Here is a 23559-nt window from a genome sequence, read left to right as displayed (position 1 = left end):
ATATCGGTTTCAAATTGGAAAGGTAGGTATCCTGGCTCGACCTGTGGCATGGAGACTAGGCACGCCGAAGCACAGCCTGTCTAGCCTTCAGCCCACACACACCGCATCACATTAATCGTCAAATTTCTGTATATTGACAGTATTTGAGGGTTACATATCCCTACAACTCACGGCTAAGGGCTTAATTTTTATAGTGACCTGTTGTCATTAATTTCTACTAGTTTCTTGTGTTATTTATATGAAGATTCATCTTGGACTGTCGGCCATTTTGTATTAGGACTATTGAAAGCCTAAATTTTTCTTTATTAGGGGGATTCGGGGGAATTGTAAATATTCAAATTATTCATTTGTGTTCTGATTAAGTAAGAAATTTTTAGTGGCCACCAAAAATTCTTGTGTTACAGAGGTACTTTTAAGTATGCGAGTGTAGGAGTTGACTTTCTTTAATAATTATTTATCTTATTTACCTAATAATTAATAAATTTCAATACTTCATTTGGGAGGGGAGGGGTTACATTACTGTTATAACATATACTGTAGGTGTTAATATCAATTGTGTGTTATTTTACGACAACTAACCCACTATACCAGTATGGTAATGTAGATGAAGAAATTATTCTAAAACCTATTCAGTTATTCTTAGTGTCCATTGAATGGTGTGTATTTTCTATCCAGTCCATTCGCTCAACCCCCGTACACTTGTTTATCAGAGACTAGTGTTTGAGCATTGCAGCTATGGAACATAAATTCTAGCAGGGGGTAGGATTTCCTGGTGACCCTATGAACCGAAAAATGGACTATACTTGAGAAATCTTGGGGCGATAGTGGTTCACAGTTTTTAATACTCTTGTACTATCCCCTCTCTCATAGACAGTAGTACTTATATAAATACGTGTTAATATATGTGTGTTATATAATTGTATCACCCCTCATAATTTTCCATGAGCTGTGAGGTTTATGTTCAGATCACGTGATGGGTATTTTCCTCTATCAAGTAGATCGTAAAGATGATTAGGTCAGCCATTAGAAGCCGGTTCTCTGCACCTCCGTTATCACTTGACCCTCACGAGAAACAGACGTTGAATCCCAACCTCCAGATAACTTTGCCGTGTTAATTACGGTATTCTCCTTATTGAAGTGACAATATTTACTTTTATAAATAAATGGAGAAAACCCCATTTGGGTTTTGGCAACCTAACCCAACAAACTAGACAGCTCCAAGGCTGTTATATGACAGCTCTAAAAGCTGTTATACTCTTGTCAAGGGAAGCAAGTCAAATTTTTCAACAAGTGCTCCATTGTAGTCTCGAACGTTTGTTATGGTCTCACAGGCCATGTTCAGCAGTGGAGATCTTGTGGGTTCAGGGTCAGGTATTGTACCGTACAGTTGCACCTAGAACTTGGGTTCATGTTGAGTGCATGCGGCTGTGCGTACAGGTGCGTGCTCGAATGCGGGTTTTAGCTAATTATTCTAACATCTTCTTTAACGAGCACTTGCTATTAATATAAGAATTGTGCTTACAATTTAAATGGCCCTGAACGCTCAATGGTAGTGGCGAACACAAACAGTGACACCCCAAAGGAGTCCCACAGTCTAGGGTCAGAGCCCATGAGATATGGTCTTGTTGGGGCAACCATTGGGAAGAGAATGACACTATTGCCTCGCCTGGGGCATGGTGCCAATTCATACTCAGATGGGCTTTCATTTGTTAACTAAATTGTTTCCTCGAATATTTCGACTTCTCTCTTTTTGGGGGTGGGGGTAATTGGTGGTTGTAGGGTATTAATATATATATATATATATATATATATATATATATATATATATATATATATATATATATATATATATATATATATATATATATATATATATATATATATATATATATATATATATATATATATATATATATATATATATATATATATATATGTAACCGGTCGGAATTTACTGGACTTTAATTTCTCACTTGACTTGGGGTTTATTAAAGATTGTTAGATGGTAATGGCAGTGGAAGCGCCCCTTTGAGAAAAATCCCGAACCAGCACAAGAACACTTAAATCTACTAAACAAAATGAATTGTCCGTGACCCGTGGAAGGATAGCGTCTGTGACTGGGATGAATGAGACACACTGTAAAATTTAGACACTTATATTCCCTCCAACACTACAAACACAATCAAATAATGGTACACCAATATGCGCACCTCTTAACTTGAACTTAAAACACTACTCTGGGGAATAAAAGTTATACATGATATTGAAATTATTAGAAACTCAGGCAACAATAAATTTAAAGTATTAAGAAATGTTGCTTGCACACATGAAACAGGCCTTAAGGGCTTTCAACAAAATTATATCACCCCAACAGATGCACAATTCCTAACCTAACTTAAACACTACTCTGGGGAACAAAGGTTACACCTGAGATCGGAATTATAAAGAAAAATTAAATGCATTAAAAGAATTAAATCACAGTATCACTCTGGTTCCACTTAGTGACACAAACATTCAAAAAACAATACTATCAAAATTATTTAAGAAATATTAAACCACACACGTCAAGATAACATCAGTAACTGAGAAATGGTATTAACTACACACAAATATAGTCACTATTATTGATATGTTACTGGGTCCACCAATACTCGTGAACCATGCTCCACCCAACTCAACATACACCCGTAATAAGGGAGATAAAATGTTCCTCTAGGTATCCCCTAGACTCATGGTCTCAGTGTGTGACCATTAATTTACTCAGATAGCCTCAGTGTACTCCCAGTGCGTCCATGGGCAGGAAGAGAGAACGCCAGCAGGTGTCTATGGCCAGTAGGTAACACTTCTAGCTGACCGAGGACACGTGGTGTTGTGCACCCACGTGGTAAGAACTGATCACCCACTGCTGATGCTGGTCCCGTGTCGTTTTAGTTGTCGGGAGCACTCGTTCACTCAAGAGATCCTTTGCTACCCCGCTAACCAGTGACAACCCTACACTGATCGTTCCGAAGGCGACAATCGCCGAGCCTCAATCATCAACGGCAGTCTCAAATGGCAGTCAGTCTCTTGCAGCCAACTTCTCGCAGTCAAACTCGCGGTCAAGTGGGTTCTGACGGAAACCTTGTTATACTGCAATAGTGCAACACAGGTGACTAGGCCACGTGACTATTTCTGTGGACGGACGCGCAGGGATGTCCTGTAGGTCCAATCGCTTTCACGTGACTGAGGACCAGCCAGCGTCGCGTCTCTCCAAGGCGCTAGCTTAGGCCTACGTGACATATTTTCCGCCTAACTAATAACTCCTTGGGACACCCGTGACATTATTCAGACTGATAAACGATCTATAATAATTTCAAATTCAATAATAGTCCCTTAACTTCATGAATCGCATCATTATTAATTCGGCAAATTACATTTAATATCACTTAGGCCTAGTTCCACAACCTCTCGCTATGTGCAGGGAGCGCTCTCTTCCCTCCGACGACCTTGAAAGCTCAGTATCGCCAATGGCGCGGTGTTTGAAATTACTCTGAAATTTCTGAATATTACAATCGACCCCCCTAAAAAAAGACAGCACTGTCCTCATGTGCTGAGAAAAACATGCATACGACCCCCCTAAAAAATTGTTCTAAGAAACTGCATCTTACCCCTTTAACGTGCTAAACGCAGCATTCCCGTCTTCTCCACTTCTCTCTCCCGCTAACATATATATATATATATATATATATATATATATATATATATATATATATATATATATATATATATATATATATATATATATATATATATATATATGTAACCGGTCGGAAATTGATGGAACTTAATTTCTCACTTTAATTTCTCACTTGACTTGGGGTTTATTAAAGATTGTTAGATGGTAATGGCAGTGGAAGCGCCCCTTTGAGAAAAATCCCGAACCAGCACAAGAACACTTAAATCTACTAAACAAAATGAATTGTCCGTGACCCGTGGAAGGATAGCGTCTGTGACTGGGATGAATGAGACACACTGTAAAATTTAGACACTTAATTCCCTCCAACACTACAAACACAATCAAATAATGGTACACCAATATGCGCACCTCTTAACTTGAACTTAAAATACTACTCTGGGGAATAAAAGTTATACATGATATGGAAATTATTAGTAACTCACTATCACCAATACCTTGTTTAGACAGACTGGCATCTCATTGACTACATCATTGTCAAAGAAAGAGATCTCAGAGATATCCTTCTCACCTATGTCATGCATAGCTCAGATCACTGCTACACTGATCATCGACTCGGCAGAGCCAAGCTTTCACTTCACGTTGCCCCTAAACGACGAGGGCAGCAAGCCTGCAGAAGAGGTTTTAACACTCAACATGTGGAGGATCCAAAAGAAGCACACACTTTCAGAAAACAGCTTGAACATGGGCCGATAAACAACCCAACAACAAACAACCCAAATCCCAGTGCCTAATGTGATATTCTCGACACTGTCATGACAAAAACCTGCAGAGAGAACCTCTGCCAGATCAAAATAATACACCAGTACTGATTTGATGAAAATGACCGGGCAATTAATGTACTCGTCGATGATAAACATGCTGCTTAAACTGACTGGCAGAACAACCCTCAGTCTCAGATCAAGGCAGATACCTTCCACTAGAAGAAGGCGGCAGCCCAGCGGGAACTTCCCGCAGCCCTTCTCCGCTCTTCCGACGGTAACTCCAAAATTAAAGACGACAAAGGCCTCCTTCAGCGCTGGAAAGAGCGCTACTATTCACTGCTCAATCGAAACACCGATGTGGATGTCTTGACCTCCAAAAGGTGCCTCAGCATACAGAGCTGACCCACCTCAGCTATCCTTCATCCCTGGATAAGGTAGGTACTGCCATCAAACAGATGAAAATTAACAAAGCCTCAGGGCTTGATGGAATCCTAGCCAAGGTTTATTAAGCAGGAGGACCTCTGCTTACCAGCCATCTCCACTCTCTCCTGAAGAATATATGGAGAAAGGAGGAAATCTCCCAAGCTCATCGTCAATATTTATAAGAACAAGGTTGACCAGTCAGACTGTGGCAACTACTGCGGGATATCACTGCTGTCCGTAGCTGGCAAGATTATTGCCCAAATCTTCCTAGAGAGACTTCTTCCTGAGGCCGAAAACTTCTTCCCAGAATCTCAATGTGGCTTTATAGCATCACTTGGCACCACTGTCATGATCTTTGCTGCCCGCCAGATACACGAAAAGTGCGGAGAAGAGCATCGTGACCTGTACATGGCTTTCATAGACCTAACCAAGGCCTTCGACTCGGTCAAAAGGAAGCCCTTTTGTGGACCCTCAGCCGTTTTGGCTGCCCACCAAAATTCATCGCTATTGTGAGGCAGCTCCACAATGGCATGAACGGCAATGTCCTGCACAATGGCACCCATCAAAATGGGGTATAAACAAGGGTGCGTACTGGCACCAACTCTCTTTTCCATTTTCTTGTCTGCCTTCTTTACTCGTGCCAGCTTAAATTTAGCCGGCGGGGTGGTCATTCGATACTGGATGAACGGTCTTTAGAACATAAGACGACTCCAGGCAAGAATAAAGGTGTCGGCAGCTTTCATAACTGAAATTCAGTACACAGGCGACCTCACCCTTGTCGTTCACACTGAACGTGACCTACAGGAGATCCTGAACACCTACACAGATGCGTATGCACACTTCGGCCTTGAGATGAATGTAAGTAAGACTCAGATTTTCTTTTAGCCTGCCCCAGGTTTAGCCACACCTCCACCATCCATCCAGCTTAACGGTACTACCCTCACTATTGTTGCCCACTATCGGTATCTCGGCTCCCACCTGTCCACCACCGTGGGCATCGATGAAGAGATTCATAATTAGATCAGATGTGCATCTCAAGCCTTTGGCAGACACCAAAACCGTGCTTTCAGCTGTAGGGAGCTGAAATTATCTACAAAGTTACACGTACATCGAACAGTCGTCCTCCCCATCCTGCTATATGGCAATGAGATATGGGTCACATACAGGAGGCATATCAAGGTACTTGGAAACTTTCACCAACGTAGTCTATGTTCCACCCTCCGAGTTCGCTGGGAAGACAAGAGAACAAATGCCAGTATTCTTGCCGAGACCAACTGTAGAAGCATCGAAGCTACCATTATCCATGAACAACTATGCTGGACTGGCCATGTTACCTGCATGGACGACAATAGACTGCCAAAGAACTACTTTACAGTCACCTAACGAATAGTAAACATAATGCTGGTGGGCAACTGAAGAGGTATACGGATAGTCTTAAGAGAAAACTGAAAAAAGTGTAAAATCGACCCCCTCTCAGGGGAGACGACTATTCCACATCGTAAAGCATGGAGGAGGACTACAAGAAGATGTAAATACTTTCGAGTCAGCCCGATTGCACAACGAGGCAGACAAGCGTCAACGCCGGAAAGACGCTGCCGCCGCCCCTCCCGCACTAGAAGTAACCCCCCACATATGCAATTTCTGTGAAAAACCCTGCCAGTCCCGTATCGGCCACTTAGTCACCTCAGAACTCACCAATGAAGGTGACATCCTTAATAGCTCATATCAATATATCATAGCTGGATGATCGTCATACTCGTTTCCGACTGACATCCCGGGCAGGGTGAAACTATGGGCAAGTTTCTTTACGCCATTTGCCTCTGTCTACCCAGCAGTAATTGGAAACCTGGACGTAAATCGATTTGTAGAGGGTATTCCAGAGTAATGGTTAGCTAGTGCAGTCGGCGAGTTGTCCAGTCTTCTCCTACTATTCCTTGACACTGGTTCATGAAGCTTGTTTACTCGGGTGTGGTTGTTGTGTTGGCGACAGCTTCTACACCTTAAACAAATTAACCCCCAGGTGGCCCTTGGGCCGGCCATCCTCGTTACACGAGGGGCAACCATTAATAATAATAATAATAATAATAATAATAATAATAATAATAATAATAATATTAATAATAATAATAATAATAATAATAATAATAATAATAATAATAATAATAATAATAATAATAATAATAATAATAATAATAATAATAATAATAATAATAATAATAATAATAATAATAATAATAATAATAATAATAATAAATAATAATAATAATAATAATAATAATAATAATAATAATAATAATAATAATAGTAGTTTAGTGAAAGTGTATGGCAGCCAGAAGGCTGCAAATATACAGTTACATAATTGGGGAATATATCACATGATTGACAAATATTCAAGTAACACAATTGATGCATATATATAATAACAAGGTGGGTAGGACATAGGAACAGTACAAAAAAGTAAGATTGGCTGGGAGTGAACACACTGGTTGACTACGAGTTATTGATAACTCTTACAATGGTTGGGACTTGGCTGTTCTTATAGCAATCAGTATATGCTCGTAATGGGCTGGATGCGGTTGTGGTGTACAACAGCAATTCACGGACGAGGGATCTCGGGTGGAAGCAGGAAGTGGTGTCGAGGGTTGTTTCGCATTTAGGAAGAAAGACCAGGCAGGGTAGGTGAGCTTAGGAAGTATGATTAATGAGTAGGCCTAAGCACTGAAGAGCTCGGGCGCGGGAAATCCAAAGGCCTTGAGTCGGGGGAAGAGGTGGAGACAAAAACTGGAGGATTTGACAAATGTACTGAAGTGTGTTTTCTAATTTATTATGGTATCTATATAAACGCCGAAGAGCTTGGTGGAGCCCACAACTTGGAGTGCGTTGGTGTCCAAAGTAATGAAGGGAGAAAGGGCAAGGTCAAAGGAGGGGTTGATGTGCATCACCATGGTCTTGGTGTGGTTAATGGTGACATGGTTGTTGGTGGCCCAATTTGGAAGATCGTTCAATATATTATGGAAGGTGCTCTAGCTGGGAGCCGTATCGTTCATACTGATCGCAATGGTGGAGTCATCGACATATTTTAATCGAGCAGAGGTGACTGAAAGGTGGAGATAGCCCCACTGAAATGTACGGCTTGGAGTCGATCACTAAGGAAGTCTGTAAGCCATAGTATAAGACTTCTCCTAATTTAGGGTCAATTAAATTGTGGTCGCCTAGGTCAAATATCTTGGTGAAGTCAATGAAGGCGACAGCCACATACGTCTTTCGTTTTCCCAGACGGTGGTATATGTTGTCTCGAAAGCTAACGAAATTGCCGAGGATCTATGGCACCAAAAATATCAGCATAGGCCCAGTAAAAAATGAAACTTTCTAAGATTAAACTGGGTATTGGGGTCATGTCAATGGGTCGTAGCTCATTTAAGGATTGTGGGCTTGTTGACTTGGGCATTAGTGACACATATAAGGTCATACAGTCAGCTGAGCATCTAGCTTGACTGAGGGAAGCATTAATGATGGAGCAGAGAGGTTTAGTTGGTTCCGGGGAAAACTCCTCGTAGATTTTCATTGGTAAGTCAATGGAGGTGGTGGAGTGCTTTGACTTCAGTCTGCCCAAACGTTTTGCTAATTCAAATTCTTCCACTAAGTCAGTGGGAAGGGGGGCTGGTAGGTAAGCAGGGAGACTGGTTGTGTCAAGCTGGGGGAGCGTCTGGCATATATTTGCGAAATGGTTGTTTGATTGCTCAGCTGCGTCACCATTAGTGAGATGGCTAAGGAAGGGGAAGGGGTGTGTCTTATTGTTTAGTCGACACAGCATTTTAAGCTTACCATACCATTGACTGATGTTGGTCTGTTTCAGGTGTTGCAGCTTGGTTGGGTAGTAAGAATTCCTTGCAGCATGTATTTTACAGATGACTCGGTTGTGAAGGGCCCTCTAGCGGTTGTGGTCATTGAGATAAAAGGCACCTTATCTCTCCTCCATCAGTATTTTGATCTGAGCTGTGATCCAGGTCAAGTCAGCTGGGTGTAATCTGATGGCTTTCTCAGGGAAAAAGTGGTGACGAGGTTTTGCTGTGGTGTGTTTTGTAATTTGTCCATTTCGTGTCCACGTCATCCACACTTAGCACTTCATTCAAGGGATGGTGAACTATCCACTGCCTGAAGACACGCAATGCTGGGTTAGTAATCGGCCTGCCTGTAGGTCTTGATGTAGGGGCTCTGCACTTGGCTGGTAGTTGGAGCTGGAGACCAGATTACTCATAGGTGTGTACTACACTCGATAGGAGGCATTGGTTGAGGTGGTTGGTACTGGTCCACTAAGTCTGTTAAGATAAGGTCAAGGGTCTTTTGACCGTGGGTAATGAAGTTCACAGCTTGTGATAGTAGCAGCTTGTCCTCGATATTATTGGTGATAATTTTGTTATAATCCCCGCATTGTACTAACTTGGCACATGAGTACCTAACTGTGAGGGGGTCTGAGATGGTAATGAGGTGATGGATAAGAATGTCTCTGGTGGGTTTGCGAGGCGAATGGCATGCCACTCAGTATATGATAGAGACAGTGTGGCGAGGGTGGGCAAAATGCCTCTGCATCAGATGGAACTAAAACATCCAGGCGTGACGGACGTAGTTCATCCTGAAAGAAGAGAGCAACGACCCCTTCACGTCCATGCTTACGGAGGTGACGAAAGAGTTTATATCCAACAATGTGGTAAGTTTCAGGAATAATTTGCTGCTCTTAACAGATGACAACGACATTGGCAGCAACTGACCTGACTGTGGTAGCGAGCTTGTCAGCTTTGTTGGAGAGGGAGGTGACGTTGGGGAGCAGCAATGAGGGAAGACTGTACCAAATTCGGGGAACTTCAGTATATTGGTACGTTCTGTCAGGAGTTAGGTTTCTCTGGTTTCCGACTGGGGGTGATGGTCTTAACGGGCTTCTGTATATGATGTCCTTGTCTACGACTACGAGTTTGTCATATATTTAGTGATTCTAGTAGCGTAATAACACTGCATTCAGGATATCCATTCCATCGCTTAAAACTGTACAAGCTGCGCCTGGAGTACTTTATTGGAGGACATCTGTTGATATCTGTTGTTGTGTATGTATGGAAGAGTCTGTCAGCCGTGGCCATTAACTCAATGGCGGCACTTTCAGGGCCACCGACAGAATTTCTGTGGCATAATCCATTGGTAGACACCAGTTAATATTGTAATAGTCGTAAATCTTGTCTCCGTGCACTTTGAGGGTCACTGACACAGTACGCATGGTCTAGTACCCACTGTCTAGTAATAAACTGCTTACTGGTGATTTGCTGAGAATCACTCTTCTTTTTTTTCCTTGGGATACACTATTGAATTACTGTTTTATAACAATCATTGTACTGACCACTAGAATGTTTTGCTGATAAATCTCGATGTAGTGACGTTTGTACAGAAATTGGGTGTGGATAGGGTGCAGCAGGGGTGGGCAGGGCCAAACAGAATTGACAAGGCTGCCAAGCAAGAGTGCCTACAGGACACGTCCTGTCTCAATGACGGCTGACTCTGTAATAATAATAAATAATAATAATTAACGGTTTATTGAAAGAGCTTGGCAGCCAGAAGGCTGAAAATATACAGTTATATATTTGGGGAATGGGTTTCGAATTACAAATAATATACAAGAAACATAAGTGATACAAATAAGATATATAATAACTAGATGGGGAAAAGCTTAAACTACAGTTCATTTCAACATAGTGACAGTGCAAGGAGTAGTGTTTACTGGGAGTGAATACACTGGTTTATTACAAGTTATTGATAATTTTTACAATGGTTGGGACTGGGCTGTTCTTATAGCGATCAGTTCGTGCACGTATGGGCTGGATGCGGTTGTGGTGTCGAACAGCAATTCTCCGGCTAGGGATCTCAGGTGGTAGTTGGAGCCGGTGTCGAGGATGGTGTAGAAGCTGCGCACGCGTGTGGGTGTGTGTGTGTGTGTGTACAATAATAATAATAATAATGATAATAATAATAATAATAATAATAATAATAATAATAATAATAATAATAATAATAAAAATAATAATAATAATAATAATAATAATAATAATAATAAACGGTTTATTAATACATTTGCAGCCGGTGGTTGAAAATATACAAACTTACATGTGATATAGACATAATGATATGCGTTCAATACATTTACAGGGCTGTACAGTACATAAATCAGGATTTGTTTATTATTTTAACAATAGATGGGATGGTGCTATTCTTATATCTATCAATGCGGGCTCTTATGGCCTGAATTTTGTTGTAGTGGCAGCCTGTGCGAGGTGGGTGGGGGACTGCCAGCAGCAGGAGGTGGCGCTGACGAGGATGGTGCAGTAGTCTACTGCCAAACCTTGCTAGTGCTTGGTGGTGAAGGTCACTGAGGGATGGCATTTCCAGGGTGGAGAGAGCGTTGTTGTAGCCGGAGTAGTCTGCGCCGAGCATGATTCTGCAGGCCCTTTTCTGTACCTTCTCTAGCTGACATTGTTGGGTAGAGTTGAGAGAAGACGACCAGGCTGTGTGTGCGTGTGTGTGTGTGTGTGTCACTTTAATCTCAGATCAAAATAAAAACAAAACTATAACCTCTTATGGTCGCTGCATGGCATGTCAGGACCCTTCTGGATACTGGCACAAATGAGCATGCTGAAAGAAGAACTGCCCTTGTGGCAAAAGAGCTGGCTAGGTATAACATCGACATAGCAGCCATTAGTGAGTCCCGCCTCCCGGACGATAGTCGACTTACAAAACGGGGGCTGGCTATACCTTCTTCTCGAAGGGTAAGCCTGGTGTGGAGAGAAACCGCATTTATGGAGTTGGCTTTTCCATACGCCAACACATCCTACACAGGCTAACTCAAATGCCTGATCAGATCAACGAGCGCCTCATGACACTCAGAGTCCCACTGAATCACTCATGTCATGCCTTTTTCATCAGTGCATATGCCACAACAGTGGATGCAGAGGATGACATCAAGGAAGCCTTTTACGCCGACCTCGACAGAGTGCTAACCTCTATCCCCAGAGAAGATACGGCCGTGCTCCTTGGTGACTTCAATGCTAGAGTTGGCAGTGATGCTGATATTTGGCAGGGAATCATAGGGAGAAATGGAATAGGAAAGTGTAATCCCAACTGCCAACTCCTCCTCAGCAAGTTTGCTTCACACAACCTCACTATCACTAATACATTGTTTAGGCAGGCCGCGAAGTTGAAGGGTTTGTGGTAACTCCCACTATCCAAACACTGGCATCTCATTGACTACATCATTGTCAGAGAAAAATATCGCCGAGATGTCCTCATCACCCGAGCAATGCGTGGCTCAAACCACCGAGACACTGATCATCGACTTGACAGAGCCAAGCTCTCACTTCACCTCGCCCCAAAACGGCGAAAGCAACAAGCCTTCAGAAGAGGATTTAAAACTAAGCATCTGGTGGATCCAGCGGTAGCATATGCTCTCAGAAAGTAGCTTGAACATGGGCTCATAAGCAACCGGACAGCAAGCAACCTAAATCCCCGTGCCGAATGGGGTATTTTCGACACTATTATGACAAAAACAGACAGAGAGACCCTCGGCCAGATCGAAAGAATACACCAGGCCTGGTTTGATGAAATTGACCAGGAAATTAATGTACTCGTCGATGATAAACTTGCTGCTTTAACTGACTGGCAGAACAACCCCTCAGTCTCAGACCAAAGCTGATACCTTCCGCAAGAAGAAAGCGGCGACCCAGCGCGATCTTCTCAAACAAAAGCACGACTGGTTTAAAAATACAGCATGTGAAACGCAAAAACTTGCAGATCAACACAAGATACGCGAATTTTTAGTTTCCACTAAAACATTTTATGGGCCAATCGCTCATGGCACAGCCCCCATCCGCTCATCCAAAGGTAACTTTTTATTTATTTTTTTTACGGGGATTAGCCCACCTGGGCACAGGTCACGGACCCACATCGGGGCCTGGGAGGTGAAAAGTAATAATAATAATATTAACAATAATATTAATGATAATAATAATAATAGTAATAATAATAATAATAATAATAAAAATAATAATAATAATAATAATAATAATAATAATAATTCATAATAATAATAATAATTCATAGCAAATAAAATTTATAATAAAAATAATATAATAATAATGATAATAATAATAATAATAATAATAATAATAATGATAATAATGATAATAATAATAATAATAATAATAATAATAACAAACCATAAATACAGAAATGAAAAAGATCAAAAGTGAGAAACAATATATGTATGTTGTGTTGTCAATGTTAAGAGAAATATTTGAGACCCTGCAATTGTGTGTAAATGAGGCAGAAAGTCAGATCAGCAACCTGGGACTTGGTCACAATTTTCGTGATGCCATATGGCAGCAGGGTCTACCATTAGACAATACATTATGCTTCCAATATCTTCTCCGGCGGTAGTACATCCCTGTTTAGCAGCTGCCTACTAAATACTACTTGAAGCTGCCTACTACCTTCTACTTGAAACTAGATAATTAAAAACGAAGAAGGCATTCGTCAGCACCAGAAAGAGCACTACCATTCGCTGCAAGACCGAAACACTGATGTGGTTGTCCCGACTACCCAGCAGGTCCCTCAGCATCCAGAGTTGACTTATCTCAGCTATCCTCCAACCCTGGATGAGGTAGCTACTGCCATCAAACAGATGAAAAATAACAAAGCCTCAGGGCCTGTTGGAATCCCAGCCGAAATGTATAAAGCAAGATGACTTCTGCTTACCAGCCGTCTCCACTCTCTCCTGGTGAATATATGAGAAAAGGAGGAAATCCCACAAACTCTTAAAGACGCCTTCATCTTCAAGATTTATTATAAGAAGGGAGACCAGCCAGACTGTGGCAACTACCGTGGGATTTCGCTGCTGTCCTTAGCTGGCAAGTTGGACATCGAGTACCGGATGAAGGTTGTTTTCACCATAACATGACTCCAGGCAGGAGCAAAGGTGTCAGCAGCTTCCATTACTGAACTTCAGTATGCAGACGACCTCACCTTGTCGCTCACACTAAATGTGACCTACGGGAGTTCCTCAACACCTATGCAGGTGTGGGTGTGTGTGTGTGTGTGTGTGTGTGTGTATGAAAAAATAATAATAATTAATGGTTTATTGAAAAAGTTCTGCACCCCGAACGCTGAAAATATACATTGGAAAAAAATGACTTATTACATACAAAGACATGAGGTGGGTGGGTTGATTAACAAAAGGTTTCATTATTGAAAGAAGAAGGAACAATGATTGAACATACAAATTATTATAGTTTATAGTTGATGGCCCGTGCTTGGGCTGGTCATGGAAACATTAGGTGGTGTGGTGTTCACGTGGTGCAGTAATTTGTCCTCGGGTGTTGATATGAAGGACCTCGCGTGGTCATGGAGACACCAGGTGGTGTGGTGTTCACGTGGTGCAGTAACTCGCCCTCGGGTGTTGATATGAAGGACCTCACGTGGTCATAGGGACACCGGGTGGTGTGGGGTGGTGTCACAGCACCTCGCCCTTCTGGGTGGTGTTGTGTTATCTCGTAGTCAGGTGTGAAGCCGACCCACTGTTGTTCCCATGGTGGACTAATTAGCATCTCCTGGTCACAGGATGGCGGTCAATTCCTAGGGGTGCTTATCTCACTGGTGTGTAACGGCTCTCACCGGTACTGTCTAGTCCTGAATTCACTGGCTTAAACAGTGTTAATCACTGTCCAACACTGGTCCCACTTCTTTCCGAAATGAAATTGTCACTTTTGATTATGTAGATATCCCGGTGGTGAGGATGGGTCGGGGAGAGGGACTTGGGGAATGGGTCGAACATTGGCCAAGGGCGGCCGCTGCTCAGCAGGAGCAGCGCCTTAATAGGTCTCGACCCGACAGATGTAGACACGATTCTTAATCGCTTGACTTAACTTAAACAACCTAACATGAAGAAGACTCAGGAGGACTTTCGTGTGTTACAGAAATATGAAATCCTGACAGTAACAGCTGAATGTACCACGGTGCAAAAGCTGCAGATGAAGATGTACTCAATGTGATCCATGCTACTTATCTTGCAAGTGAGCATGGAGGCAGAACTGCCCTCTTGAAGGTACCGAGAGAAATTATGCCAACATTACAAAAGCCTGAACAATGTTATACCTGCAGTGATAGCTGAAAAAAGAGCAGTAAGAATTCACGGGTACAGATTAGAAAGCAAGTATTGGCAATTGTTTACAATTGGTCCACACCTACTTTGGTACTAAAACCCAGATACTCATGCATAATTCACTTTACTTTGTTTTCTTAATGAGACCCGATAGTGGGAAGGGCTTTGAATAATTAATAATCATGATAACATATATAAGAAATCCAACGATTTTTACTCCCTTTCCATTATCAGCTATGAGGATCACCTGACGAAGATGGTGTGCCTTCGGGCTATAAGGACAAAGACTGCTGAGGAGGTAGCTTACCACCTCGTGAAATAAAGAAATATTGAATAATTAATAACAGTAAGATAGTGATAGAGGGGAGGAAACGAGGGATGACGAGTGAAGCCGGTATTTTATCACTGCTGTTTCATTTTGCAGTTGATCAAGGATTTTTTTTAAGACTTCGTATATTTGCTTGTTACCTGGTCCTTACACAAAGGTTTTGAGTTCACAGCATCATTGTGAATTCTGGTTGAGGAACTTTTGACGTATGAGTATATGAACGTGTTTTTCTTATAAGTCGCAAAAGATTCTTTTCTGATTCATTAATCTTAACGAGTTATATCGAAAATCTACATTTCTAGAACAAAAATCAAAGTAACAGGATTTACATAAGTGAGTTACTTTCCGGGGGTTCAAATACATTCCTGGTCTTAGAACTCTTCGCCCGGAGCTGCCAAGATAAGGATATATCTGAAGATTGGTGTGTGGTTTTTTGCGTTTGTAAGGTTTGTGTGTAATTTTTTTACTGTGAGGTTGTAGTTACCTTCCCATTGAAGAGCAGAGGCTCAGTAGCATTGAGTTAATTTTGCCAAGTCCTCCCTCTATCTGGCTGGCTCTTGACTCACGGGTCTCCCTTTCAGCCGCCATAAACCTATAAATCAGGGATTTATTTAGCAAGTCCTATTTTATAATTGATGTAGGAGAAGAAAATTGGCAACCTCCATCCCCCCCGTGGAGCCATGTAACAACACGTTTGCTTTATATAAATATGCACCCAAATGAATAACACCAAGTTATTCACCAAGTGAGTCAACATGTTGCTCACGACAGATACTTGGATTGCAACTCTCTCAAAAGTTGAGCACAGGTCAGCTGATTAATCAAAACAAGCGTCTAGCTACCCCACGCCTCTCTCACACCCAGAGAAGGCAGTAGACTATCGCCACTTGGACAGGGAAGTCAAACACCTAACTCAAGTGTTATCTGAAAGTGTTATTCACAACACTTCCCTGGAAAGAATTCATAATTTATTCGCTCAGATTATATCTGTGTATTTTGCTGCTTCAACAATAAAAGAAAACGGCAAGAAGTGTTTACATCAAACCCAGTCACTTAAAGAGTTCCAGAACTTATTTAAAACAATTAATGTGATACAAAACAGCTATTACATCTTCTGGTGTAGTTTAGCTGGTGTGAGGCCTGATGCTAAGGATCCAGTATGGCTTATGATGGACAAGGTTAAGTTCTCGCACAACTACAGTGACAAAATTCCTTTACTCTTCAAGTCGTAAGTCGTAACTCTCCGCCTCTCAAGTAATTGGATCATACAAAACTCACCGTAATCATCACTGTTGTTAAGGTTGTCTCCTCTCTCGGCAAAACCAACATTACCTCAAAAAGCTTATGTAGGTCGATGATCAAATTATGAAAGTATGCCGAGATTAGCATCGACACGCATGCTTATAAAATGCATATACGTGCCACTTCCATCACCTTCACTGTAGCTCACGTTATGCCGTTACTACTAACCCAAATTCTTATATCTTTTGGTGGGGTCACGGAGCTTGGCGTGGCCTAGACGAGATAAGCTGCGTGTCTACATCTGATAATTCTTTTCTTCTCCTTTTTTAACTTATTTTGCTACGTGTTTCTGTTTATGGAGTTTGCTTAAAAGAAATAAAGAATTACCATTGACATTATTACGTCTTAATTTTTTATCTTGTATAGTATCGTTAAAACGTATAGGCATGAGAGAGAGAGAGAGAGAGAGAGAGAGAGAGAGAAGCAAAATTATTTCTTAGGAGTTACCCTGTATATGCTTTTCACGAAATTTTACAGCACAAAACACCGACTCTTTTAATAACAGTCTTCATCTTGTTGCCAAAAGGAAAAGGGAGTCAAAAAATCTAAATTTTTCTCTTTGATCACCTCATCCGTTGAGCTTGGTCATCAGGGATAACGCCCTCCCGAGTCATTACCCACAGCTGTGACAGTGGCAACGATCGTGTAATGTCGTACTTGCTCCTCTTGAATGTTTTATGGCCGTGTTGAAGCTGCCATGACTTTTTCTTTTGAAAGATGAGTATACGAAGTTGAACATTTTGAAGTAAAGTGCATGACAATGACTGGTACGCAAGTGACATTATAAAACAAAACGTTTCTTCGTGTGGCAATTATGTCAAAAGTTATTTTATATTGCATTGCCTTTAGAAAATAAAAATTCTTGTCACACAGTATCACAAAAACGAATTACAAACACGATAATTTTTTTAATCCTGTACCATAAAAATGGCAGATCATAGCCCATTAATGAGTTTAGCGAAGCAAAATTTAAGAATATATAAAAGAGAAGTTGCAGAAAATTAAATAATGTTGATTTTAATAGTAAATAGGTCAACAGCAGCTCCTTCCAGGTACACTGTATGCTGAATGCGTCCCACGACTCTTTAGGAATCTTTCGCCTTAGGGCCTTACCGGATATTTTATAGTATTGCCAAACAATGTCGGTAAAATTTCTTAATCTCTCTGCAATATTTAAATAAATCCATTTTGCTGTCTTTTAACAAAATTATAGTCATCTTTATATAGGCGACCCCACTTGAAAGTAAGAGAGGAAATGAGTGAATTTACAAAAGAAAATAACTTCTTAAAATAAATATTCTGTCTTCAACACCGTATGTTGACGGCTAGAGAACAAAAACCCTGGATATTCAGGGAGAAAGAAACTGAGCACGTATGGAGAGATGATATAACCTTTGCTGAACACGCCGGGAAAGAGGTGACGATGATACATTGAAATTTCATGGAAGTACAGTATATTTTGCATACTTTGTAGAGGATGGAGGAGATACACACACCAAAATGTTTTCAGGAATGTTTTAAGGGATGATGCAGATATTTAATAGCTAGGGTAACACTAAAAACGGAGAGAGACGGGGTTAGAGATGCAACAATAGGGATGCTGGAGGGAACACTGAATATACAGGGAGCAAGGCAAACATTAAACGTGCCCTTAAGAATAGTGCATTGAAATTGCTTGTAACAAGATAAACACTGGAAATGAGAGGAAAAAAACAACAACATGATAACTGCTAGAAGGGGGATAAGGCAAATGCAAGTGGGGATGCAAGGTGATAATTGCCTCTGTTGGCAATCTGAAGTTTCACTGTAATCTGCATTGAGAGTAATCTGCTGTTTCATCCACACTAACTACAAAAACCACTTTATGACGTATAGCAATAAGCAATGATTATTATCTCTTTCAATCATTCATATATTTTGTTCGTCACCTATTTTAGTTTTAAATTAAATTATCTAAGTAAGTTTTGTCCTTCGTATTTTTTTTCTTTAAATTGGTAAAAATAAGGATCACTGCCTTCATCAACGTCTCCAAACTTGAAAACTTGGCTAGATTTAGAATTCTCATTATCGTAAAGTGAAAGACGAGAGTAGGAAAGGAAGAAGAGATTGGGTGAGATGAGAGTAGGAGAAGGGGGAGAGATCGAGTGAGAGAGCAGCTCTTAAGAATGTCAGCTGGGTGAAGGGTTCTCTACTTATCCCGCCCACTTGGCTCACAACAACCCCTGTTCCCCTCTGTCTGTTCACCTCCCGTCTGCCCCCTCCCGTCTGCCCCCTCCCGATGTCCCCCTCCCTGTATGTAATTAAACACAGCTTATACTTTGACTTCACTTTTTTTATAAATAATTAATTCCATCATTAATAGAAAAAAATGCGGTAGGCAATTCTCCTTTTTGCTTATATTAATATAAATCTGTTGTGTTCTAATTTGAAAATGTAGTGTATTTATTTTCCATAATAAATACTAAATATTAGTCTTTTTCAACCCCAAAGTTAATTTAACAGGGGGTATACAGCCTTGTTCATATATGTCTATTTGTGAAAAAAACCATGTTGCTTACCTATTAATTAATTAATCAATTTATTACCCTAAAACAATATTGCCTCCATTATTATGATGTAACTCGCACTCAAAATGTATCTTTACAGTTTTGTGTTAGACAATATGACACAACGGAAAAAGGATTTCCATAACCCTACCGAGACAACATGATCGGAGTGTCCATTTTAAAATTTATTGAACCCCTCCTAAAATATTTTTGGAATGAGTACACTTGCGGGTATTCGTAAAGGTTTAGCGTTTCACAGGTGATGAACATATAATGTAATAATGAGCTTCAACAATTAAGGTCTTTTAAGAGCGAATTTAGGTTGGTGAATACTCGAACACTAGTCATCAACAATAAGAAAGTGAGACACATTACATCTCTTTGGTTATGAGCGTGTTATGGTTCACTACATGTCATTCATTTATCTAACTATTATTCGTTATCTAAATATAAGAGGCTACATCATCATATGCTGAGAGATGTTTTGCATTATCGATCAATATAAGGTAGACGATAATTAATTAGTCCAGAGGGAAGGTAGGTTCTGAGGCAAGCAGGTAGTCACGTGAGTCAGAAGGATTATACTGTAGGTAAGTAAGTAGGAAGGTAGAGAAGGAGCTGGGGATATAGATAACTACGTGGGTAGAGTGCTTTATAGAGTAGGTAGGTAGGTAAGAAGTTTTATAAAATAGGGAAGCAGGATATTGGGTGTGTTTACAAACGACAATTTTTATCATGGAGGGAAATTATTCATAAAAGAAAATGGGGAACTTTAAGCACCACTAAAATACTTTATACACATTGGCACTTATTTTTGTATATAATTATTATTTTAAAATATAACAATCTTGTAAAATACCGCATTAATACACAGGGAAGGATAAAATAAATGAAAATCAAACAGAGACAAATATGCCAAAGTGCACAAATACATTATGAAGCTCCATTTAACTCCTAATGGCTCTGCTGATATCGATTTTTGTCTTGCGTTGAGCAGGACGGAACTGTAGAGCAACTTAAGCCTGGTCCAATATTAGCGAAGGGATTGAGTGTCAAGCAAAGCGGAATCTCTGGAGATTGGCTGGTGTGCTGAAGCGTTTGTCTTGAAATCGAAACCCCCACTGTTCTTTTATTTTGTTCTTGGTGTTAGGGAGAAACGGAGTGCATCCCATACGTTCCATTCAACTCAATAGCTCAAATTAATTTATTGAGTGAAACGTATGACTGTACAAGTATTTAGACTCCTACAGCATTTTTTGGGGTTAATAATGATGATAAGCGTCGTAGGTTTATTAAAAAAAAAAGAGGTTTATTGTTAGTAGCGCTTCGTACAACAGTTCCTGATTCGATGGACAGTGAGTGCAGTGTTTTACTCTCTCTCTCTCTCTCTCGTAAACACTGCATTGTGTGTGTGTGTGTGTCTGTGTGTCGCACACAGGGTGGTGAAATGAGTCTAGTGTGGCAGCCTTATGTTAAGGTACAAACACTGCATGCTCCCTCTCGCTCTTAGCTGCCGCCGCTGGCTAGCCCTCGTAGCGAACAGGGAAACAACTTGAATAAGTCTTCCCCTGCCAGTACACAGACTCTTCACCATCAAGACTCCAGCTGTGCCTCCTCTTGGCAACACACGATAACTGGGTGCCTCGTGCGCCCAGGCTAGACCAGCAGATGATCTCGAAGTAGCATTGGGTCCTAGTGGGACGGCGCATAGGCCCACTGGCATGTGGACACGTTCTGGCGCCAACCAGCCATTGCCCCACTGCCTTGAGGATTAACCTTGGTAGGTATAAGGCTACGGAAGTAAACCCCAAGCGAAAAATCTGCGGTGGAGCCCCGCATCAGGCAGACATGCTTTCAGAGCTCCAACAAGACTCGAACGGCGGTATAGGCGGAAGAGATGACCATCCTAGGAACCCAACGAATACACAGGCGGACGAAGGCAATCCTTGATGGACAGGCTACTAAGGCGAAACCTGAAAAGCTGGGCTATCGGCAGTCTATTGCAACTTTCCCTCTCCCCATTCGTTGCAAGACTTGCACCCCTGGATCAGGAAAAGGGAGAGCCAAGATGTGTGGTTGCAGCCTTCACTCCTGCGTCACCACATAAATCAACTCACGCAGAGCCATCATTCAGTTCATCATACCTCTCAACATCATCAAAACTCCGATACCCCTAAAAGTCCTATGGCGACAGACGAGTGGTGACGGGGACAGGTAGAGATGACTGCCGTGAGTCTCTAGTCACAACTCTGCCCCTGGCGGCACAGTTAAGATGGTCGTTTATGCACTGGGATCTAGGCAGCAGTGCAATCCGATCCTGTCTGTGCAATTGGGTAGCCCTTTAAGGAGCCGCTCTGCTCACCCCACACGAAGAGGGAGCTAAGAATCGTGCCCTAAACATAGCCTGCCTAAAACGCCAACCTGACTGGGCAACGCACCCAATAAGGTCATCCATATGCTGTCGATAACACAGTCAAAATCACAGATCCAAACAAAAACAAACCATACAACCTCCTATGGTCGCTGCATGGGATGTCAGGACCCTTCTGGATAGTGGCACAAATGAGCGTCCTTGAAGAAGAACTGCCGTTGTGGCAAAAGAGCTGGATAGGGATAACATCTACATAGCAGCCATTAGTAATTCCTGGCTCCCAAATGAGGGTCGACTCACAGAAGGGGAGTCTGGCTATACTTTCTTCTGGAAGGGTAAGCCTGCTGCGGAGAGAAACCGCATTTATAGAGTTGGCTTTGCCATACGCCAACAAATCCTACACAGGCTAACTAAAATGCCTGTTCAGATGAACAAGCGCCTTATGATGCTGAGAGTCCCACTGAATCACTCACGTCATGCCTTTTTCATCACTGCATATGCCCCATGTTACGAACCACGCCATCAATTGTCATGATCTACCTACCCAGCACTACGAACCACGCCATCTATTGTCCTGATCTACCTACCCAGCACCACGAGCAACGCCATCTAGGGACGAAACCCGAGTATGACTACTCTTAGTTACCACTCCGGGGTTTCCCTTCTCCATATCCTGGTTGTTGCGTCACCTCCTCAAAGTCTTCCTCATCAGCTCCAGTTCGATGAGAGTTCAGTTCAATCTGGGAAGTGACCACAGGATCACCTATCCTAGAAACCTACGGCACAGTGACTACCTACCGTCTTCTACAATACTCAGCCTTACTCGTCAGCCATCTCAGCTCCGCACTTAAGTATTTGTAATCTTATATTGCCTCCCCACCTCCACCTTGCTTCAAATTATTGTATGTTGTATAAATATGTATATACTGTTAATGTTTAGGTTAAGTATGGTTAAGGGTAAATTATAGAAAGCTGAACATTTTGTTAAGGAATTTATGGTACTTTATTATACACAAAAAAAATCGCATCCTTTGTCTACCCTTTTATAGTCGGATTGTCTTTGTTCTTTTATTGTTGTTGCCTGTTGGGCTCTGGGTAGACTTTTAACTATATTCTAAATCCCCAACTCGTAACACGCAACACTGGATGCAGAGGATGACATTAAGGAGGCCTTTTATGCCGACCTTGACAAAGTGCTAACCTCAATCCCCGGACAAGACAATGCTGCACTCCTTGGCGACTTCTTTGCCAGAGTTGGCAGAGATGCTAACATTTGGCAGGGAACCATTAGGAGAAATGGACTGTGCAAGTGTAATGCCTACGGCCTACTCCTCCTCAGCAAATGTGCTGCTCACAGCCTCAATATCAGCAATACCTTGTTTCAGCAGGCCGACAAGTTCCAAGATTCGTGGCAACACCCACGATCCAAACACTGGCATCTCATTGACTACATCATTGTGAGAGAAAGAGATCACCGAGATGTCCTCATCACCCGTGCCATGAGTGGCTCAGACCACTGTGACACTGATCAACGACTTGTCAGTGCCAAGCTCTCACTTCACGTCGCCCCAAAACAGCGAAGGCAGCAAGCGTCTGTATAGATATGTGAACACGCCCGACGCCAAGACTCTGTTACCATTCATTGTACCATTTATTCACATGTCTGTATTACTACATATCATTTTACCATGTCTGATATCTATGCCTATGTTCACTCACTAGGCCCCGATATACTATGTCTGTACCGCGCTAGTCGAGTAACTAGAGGACCTCAGTTATTGTCCTAGTGATGTCTAGCAACTCTCCTTGCCCAGCTAGACAACATCCCTCAGATCAGCCCACTCCCTACCCACGGGGTCCCCGCCTCCTGTATCTTATCATCACGCCAAGTCCTGACACACATGAATATACCACTGCTCATGCTCTGAGTTTCAAGAACCTGTCTAGGACTGCATCCACA

This window comes from Homarus americanus, unplaced genomic scaffold (assembly GCF_018991925.1).
Source record: "Homarus americanus isolate GMGI-L3 unplaced genomic scaffold, GMGI_Hamer_2.0 scaffold4896, whole genome shotgun sequence".
NCBI classification, from domain to species: Eukaryota; Metazoa; Arthropoda; class Malacostraca; order Decapoda; family Nephropidae; genus Homarus; species Homarus americanus.
This window is presented reverse-complemented; position numbering follows the sequence as displayed.